This window comes from Arachis hypogaea, chromosome 19 (genome assembly GCF_003086295.3).
Source record: "Arachis hypogaea cultivar Tifrunner chromosome 19, arahy.Tifrunner.gnm2.J5K5, whole genome shotgun sequence".
Taxonomy (NCBI): domain Eukaryota; kingdom Viridiplantae; phylum Streptophyta; class Magnoliopsida; order Fabales; family Fabaceae; genus Arachis; species Arachis hypogaea.
In genome coordinates, this window is record NC_092054.1 from 69,249,942 (window position 1) to 69,256,607 (window position 6,666).

Consider the following 6,666-nt stretch of genomic DNA (forward strand, 5'->3'; position numbering starts at 1 on the left):
TGGTTTAGGGTTTATGGGTTTATGGTGTATGATTTTTGGTTTAGGGTTTAGGATTGAGTGTTTGGTGTTTATGGTTTAGGGTTTAGGGTTTAGGGTTTAGGATTTCGCCCTTAGGGTTTATGGTATGGTGTTTAGGCTTTAGAGTTTAAGGTTTATGGTTTGGTGTTGAGGGTTTATGGTTTAGGCTTAACAGTTTATGGTTTAGGCTTTAGGCTTTAGGGTTTGTGGTTTAGGATTAAGGGTGTATGGTTTAGGGTTTAGGATTTATGGTTTAGGGTTGAGGGTTTATGGTTTTGGCTTTAAGCTTTAGGGTTTAGGATTTAGCGTTTGGGGTTTAGGGTTTAGGATTTATTATTTGGGGTTGATGGTTTATGGTTTAGGGTTTAGGGTTTATTATTTAGGGTTTAGGTTTTAGTGTTTGTGTTTTAGGGTTTATGGTTTAGGGTTTGAGGTTTAGGATTTATGGTTTAGGGTGTGTGGTTTAGGGTTTATGGGTTTATGGTGTATGATTTTTTGTTTAGGGTTTAGGATTGAGTGTTTGGTGTTTATGGTTTAGGGTTTAGGGTTTAGGGTTTAGGATTTCGCCCTTAGGGTTTATGGTTTGTTGTTTAGGCTTTAGGGTTTAAGGTTTATGGTTTGGGATTGAGGTTTTATGGTTTAGGCTTAAAGGTTTATGGTTTAGGCTTTAGGCTTTAGGGTTTGTGGTTTAAGGTTTAGGGTGTTCAGTTTAGGGTTTAGGGTTTATAGTTTGGTGTTGAGGGTTTATGGTTTAGGATTTAGGTGTTAAGGTTTATGGTTTAAGGTTTATGGTGTAGGGTTTAAGGTTTAGGGTTTATGGTTTGGGGTGTAGGGTTTATGGTTTAGCATTTAGGGTTTATGCTTCAGGGTTTAGGGTTTATGGTTTAGGGTTTAGTCTTTAGTCTTTAGGCTTTAGGCTTTAGGCTTTAGGGTTTGTGGTTTAGGGTTTAGTGTTTATGGTTTATGATTTAGGGTTTAGGCTTTAGGCTTTATGGTTTGTGGTTTAGGGTTAAGGGTGTAGGGTTTAGGGTTTAGGGTTTATGGTTTGGGGTTGAGGGTTTATGGTTTAGGGTTTAGGCTTTATGGTTTAAGGTTTAACGTTTATAGTTTAGGGTTTAGCCGTGATTTTGGTTTATGGTTTAGGCTTTAGGGTTTAGGATTTAGGCTTTAGGGTTTGGGATTTAGGGTTTAGGATTTAGGCTTTAGGGTTTAGGATTTGTGGCTAATGGTGTAGGGTGTAGGGTTTAGGGTTCAAGCGTTATGGTTTCGGGTTTAGTGTTTATGGTTTAAGGTTTAGTGTTTATGGTTTATGATTTAGGGTTTAGGCTTTAGGCTTTATAGTTTGTGGTTTAGGGTTAAGGGTGTAGGGTTTAGGGTTTAGGGTTTATGGTTTGGGGTTGAGGGTTTATGGTTTAGGGTTTAGGCTTTATGGTTTAAGGTTTAGGGTTTATAGTATAGGGTTTAGCCATGTTTTTGGTTTAGGGTTTAGGCTTTAGGGTTTAGGATTTAGGCTTTTGGGTTTGGGATTTAGGGTTTATGGTTTAGGCTTTAGGGTTTAGGGTTTGTGGCTTATGGTGTAGGGTGTAGTGTTTAGGGTTCAAGATTTATGGTTTCGGATTGAGGTTTATGGTTTAGGATTTCGGGTTTGTGGTCTATAGTTTAGTGTTTAGGCTTTAGGGTTTGTGGTTTATGGTTTAGGGTGTAATGTGTAGCGGTTGGAGTTGAGCATTTAGGGTTTGGGCTTTAGGGTTTTGGGTTTAGGGTTTAGGGTTTATGGTTTAGGGGTAGGGTTTAGGGTTTATGGTTTATGGTTTAGGGTTTAAGGTTTAGTGTTTAGGGTTTAGTGATTATAGTTTAGGGTTTAGGGTTTATGGTTTAAGTTTTAGGATTTAGTTTAGGGTTTATGGTTTAGGGTTTATGGTGTATGATTTAGGGTTTAGGGTTTATAGTTTGTTGTTAAGGGTCTATTGCTTAGGGTTTATGGTTTATAGTTTAGGGCTTAGGCTTTAGGGTTTGTGGTTTATGGTTTAGGGCATATGGTTTAAGGTTTAGGGTTTATGGTTTGTGGTTGACGGTTTATGTTTTAGGGTTTAGGCTTTAGGGTTTGTGGTTTTGGGTTTAGGGTTTAGGGTTTTGGGTTTATTGTTTGGGGTTGATGGTTTATGGTTTAGGGTTAGGCTTTGGTGCTTGTAGTTTAGGGTTTAAGGCTTTAGGGTTTGTGGTTTATGGTTTAGGGTGTAGGGTTTAGGGTTTAGGGTTTATGGTTTGGGGTTGAGTGTTTATGGTTTATCATTTAGGCTTTAGGGTTTATGGTTTAGCATTTAGGGTTTAGGGTTTAGGGTTTATTCTTTAGGATTGATGGTTTATAGTTTAGGGTTTAGGGTTTAGGTTTTAGTGTTTGTGCTTTAGGTTTTAAGGTTTAGGGTTTGGGGTTTAGGGTTTAGGGTTTTGGGTTTGTGGTTTAGGGGTTTAGGGTTTAGGGTTTATAGTGTATGATTTATGGTTTAGGGTTTAGGGTTTTAGGGTTTAGCTGAATTCTTGCAAATCTGTGACACTGTTAAGACCAATGGGGTTAATCCCGAGGTTTACAGACTTCTGCTTTTCCCCTTTGCTATAAGAGACAGAGCTAGGATATGGTTGGACTCACAACCTAAAGAAAGCCTGAACTCTTGGAAAAAGTTGGTCAATGCTTTCTTGGCCAAATTCTTTCCACCTCAAAAGATGAGCAAGCTTAGAGTGGAAGTCCAAACCTTCAGACAGAAGGAAGGTGAATCCCTCTATGAAGCTTGGGAAAGATACAAGCAATTGATCAGAAGGTGTCCTTCTGACATGCTTTCAGAATGGAGCATCTTATGTATATTCTATAATGATTTGTCTGAATTGTCCAAGATGTCATTGGACCACTCTGCTGGTGGATCTCTTCATCTGAAGAAAATCCCTGCAGAAGCCCAGGAACTCATTGAGATGGTTGCAAATAACTAGTTCATGTACACTTCTGAAAGAAATCTTGTGAATAATGGGATGACTCAGAAGAAAGGAGTTCTTGAGATTGATACTCTGAATGCCATATTGGCTCAGAATAAAATATTGACTCAGCAAGTCAATATGATTTCTCAAAATCTGACTGGTATCCAAGCTGCATCCGGCAGTACTAAAGAAGCCTCCTCTGAAGGAGAAACTTATAACCCTGAGAATCCTGTAATGGAAGAGGTGAATTACATGGGAGAATTCTATGGAAACACCTATAATCCTTCATAGAGAAATCATCCAAATTTCTCATGGAAGGATCAACAGAATCCTCAACAAGGCTTCAATAATAATAATAATGGTGGGAGAAATAGGTTTGGCAATAGCAAGCCTTTTCCATCATCTTCTCAGCAACAGACAGAGAATTCTAAGCAGAGCCTCTATGACTTAGCAACCATAGTCTCTGATCTATCTAAGACCACTCTCAGTTTCATGACTGAAACAAGGTCCTCTATCAGAAATTTGGAGGCACAAGTGGGTCAGCTGAGTAAAAGAGTTACTGAAATCCCTCCTAGAACTCTCCCAAGCAATACAGAAGAGAATCCAAAAAGAGAGTGCAAGGCCATAACTATATCCAAAGTGGCTGAACCTGGAGAGAGTAAAAAGGCAGTGATTTCCAGTTAGGAAGACCTTGCTGGACATCCACTGACCAATAAGGAGTTTCCTATTGAGGAACCAAAGGAATCTGAGGCTCATACAAGGACCATAGAGATTCCACTGAACTTACTGTTGCCATTTATGAGCTCTGATGAGTATTCTTCCTCTGAAGAGGATGAAGATATTGTTGAAGAGCAAGTTGCTCGGTATCTAGGAGCAATCATGAAGCTAAATGCCAAGTTATTTGGTAATGAGACTTGGGAGGATGAACCTCCATTGCTCATCAATGAACTGAATGCCTTGGTTCAGCAGAAATTACCTCAGAAGAAATCGGATCCTGGAAGGTTCTTAATACCTTGTACCATAGGCACCATGACCTTTGAGAAGGCTCTGTGTGACCTGGGGTCAGGTATAAACCTCATGCCACTCTCTGTAATGGAGAAATTAGGGATCTTTGAGGTGCAAGCTGCAAGAATCTCGTTAGAGATGGCAGACAAATCAATGAAACAGGCTTATGGACTTGTAGAGGATGTCTTAGTGATGGTTGAAGGCTTTTACATCCCTGCTGACTTCATAATCCTAGACACTGGGAAGGATGAGGATGAATCCATCATCCTTGGAAGACCCTTCCTACCCACAACAAGGGCTGTGAATGATGTGGACAGAGGAGAGTTGGTCCTGCAATTGCATGAGCACTACCTTGTGTTTAAAGCTCAAGGATCTTCTTCTGTAAACATGGAGAAGAAGCATGAAAAGCTTCATCCAATTCTCCCAATACAGAGTCAAGCAGAGCCCCCACATTCAACTTCTAAGTTTGGTGTTGGGAGGCCACCATTAAGCTCTGAGTCTCTGTGAAGCTCTCTAAGAGCTCACTGTCAAGCTATTAACATTAAAGAAGCGCTTATTGGGAGGCAACCCAATCTTATTTAACTATGTTAATTACTCTTTCATTTCATTTTCCATTGTTATTTTATGTTTTCTTTAGGTTGATGATCATGTGAAGTCATAAAAACAGCTGCAGAATTAAAACGGAATAAAAAACAGCATCAAAAACAGCACACCCTGGAGGATAGGCTTACTGGCGTTTAAACGCCAGAAGGATAGCAGAATGGGCATTTAACGCCCAGTCTGGCAGCATTCTGGGCGTTAAATGCCAGAATTGGCAGACGGACTGGCGTTTAATGCCCAAAAAGGGTGTCTGGCTGGCGTTAAACGCCAGAAAGGGGCAACAGACTGTGGTTTAATGCCAGGAAAGGCAGCAGAGCTGGCGTTAAACGCCAGAAATGGCACACAGAGGGCGTTTAAATGCCAGAAAGGTGCAGAGAGCAGAATTCCTTGATACCTCAGGATCTATAGACCCCACAGGATCCCCACATACTCCAACCCACTCTCTCTCCTCTTCACACCTTTCCATAACACTCTTCCCCAAATACCCTTGACCAATCACATCAATACCTATTCCCCAAATACCATTCACCTATCAAATCCTACCCTTTTCCCCATAATCTCTTCACCACTCACATCAATCTACTATTCCCCAAAGACCCATCATAAAACCCCACCTACCTCACCATTCAAATTCAAAACATTTCCCTCCCAAACCCAACCCCTTCTTACACGAAATCCCTCTCTCTCTTACCCTATAAATACCCCTCCTTACGACCTTCAATTTCACACATCCTAAACACTTAAACCCCCCTTGGCCGAACTCACAACACCCCTTTATTTCCTCATTTTCTTCTTCTTCTACTCCTTTCTTTCTTCTTTTGCTCGAGGACGAGCAAACCTTTTAAGTTTGGTGTGGGAAAAAGCTCTGCTTTTTGTTTTTCCATAACCATTAATGGAACCTAAGGCCAGAGAAACCTCTAGAAAGAGGAAAGGGAAGGTAGTTGCTTTAACCTCTGAGTCATGGAAGATGGAGAGATTCATCTCAAAGGTCCATCAAGACCACTTCTATGAAGTTGTGGCCAAGAAAAGGGTCATCTCCGAAGTCCCCTTCATGATCAAAAAGAGTGAGTATCCAGAGATCCGACGTGAGGTTCGGAGAAGAGGTTGGGAAGCTCTCACTAACCCCATCCAACAAGTCAGAATCTTAATGGTTCAAGAGTTCTATGCTAATGCATGGATCACTAAGAACCATGATCAAAGTATGAACCCGAACCCAAAGAATTGGCTCACAATGGTTCGAGGGAAATACTTGGATTTCAGCCCGGAAATCGTGAGGTTGGCATTCAACTTGCGAATGATGCAAGGAGATCCTCATCCTTTCACTAGAAGGGTCAACTTTGATCAAAGGTTGGACCAAGTCCTCAGGAACATTTGTGTGGAAGGAGCTCAATAGAAGAGAGACTCCAAAGGCAAGCCAGTTCAACTGAGAAGGCTTGACCTCAAGCCTGTGGCTAGAGGATGGTTAGAGTTCATCCAACGCTCTATCATTCCTACCAATAACCGGTATGAAGTTACAGTGGACCGGGCTATCATGATCCATAGTATCATGAATGGAGAGGAAGTAGAAGTTCATGAGATTATACCTCTAGAACTATACAAGGTGGCGGACAAGCCCTCCACTTTGGCAAGGTTAGCCTTCCCTCATCTCATCTGTAACCTATGCAATTCACATGGAATTGTCATAGAAGAAAACATCCTCACTGAAGAGGACAAGCCCATCACTAAAAAGAGGATAGAGCAAACAAGAGAGGCCGCTCATGGACCTCAACAAGAGCATGAGGAAATTCCTCATCAAGAAATCCCTGAGATGCATCAAGGGATACACTTTCCTCCATAAAGCTATTGGGAGCAACTCAACACCTTTTTAGAAGATTTGAGTTCCAACATGGAGCAACTAAGGATGGAGCACCAAGAGCACTCCATTATCCTCTATGAAATCAGAGAGGACCAAAGAGTCATGAGGGAGGATCAACAAAGGCAAGGAAGAGATATTGAGGAGCTAAAGCACTTCATAGGATCTTTAAGAGGAAGAACTAGTCGCCGTCACTAAGGTGAACCCGTTCTTTAATTTCCTTG

The 6,666-nt window shown here is 41.1% G+C and overlaps 1 non-coding gene across 1 annotated transcript; it reads right to left on the bottom strand.

The window, feature by feature from the left end:
- Nucleotides 1–2,745: 2,745 nt before the first annotated feature.
- LOC112781177 (small nucleolar RNA R71) lies at nt 2,746–2,853 on the bottom strand. The gene has a single exon (XR_003191970.1). It is a non-coding gene; the product is annotated as a small nucleolar RNA R71 (small nucleolar RNA).
- Nucleotides 2,854–6,666: the final 3,813 nt, after the last annotated feature.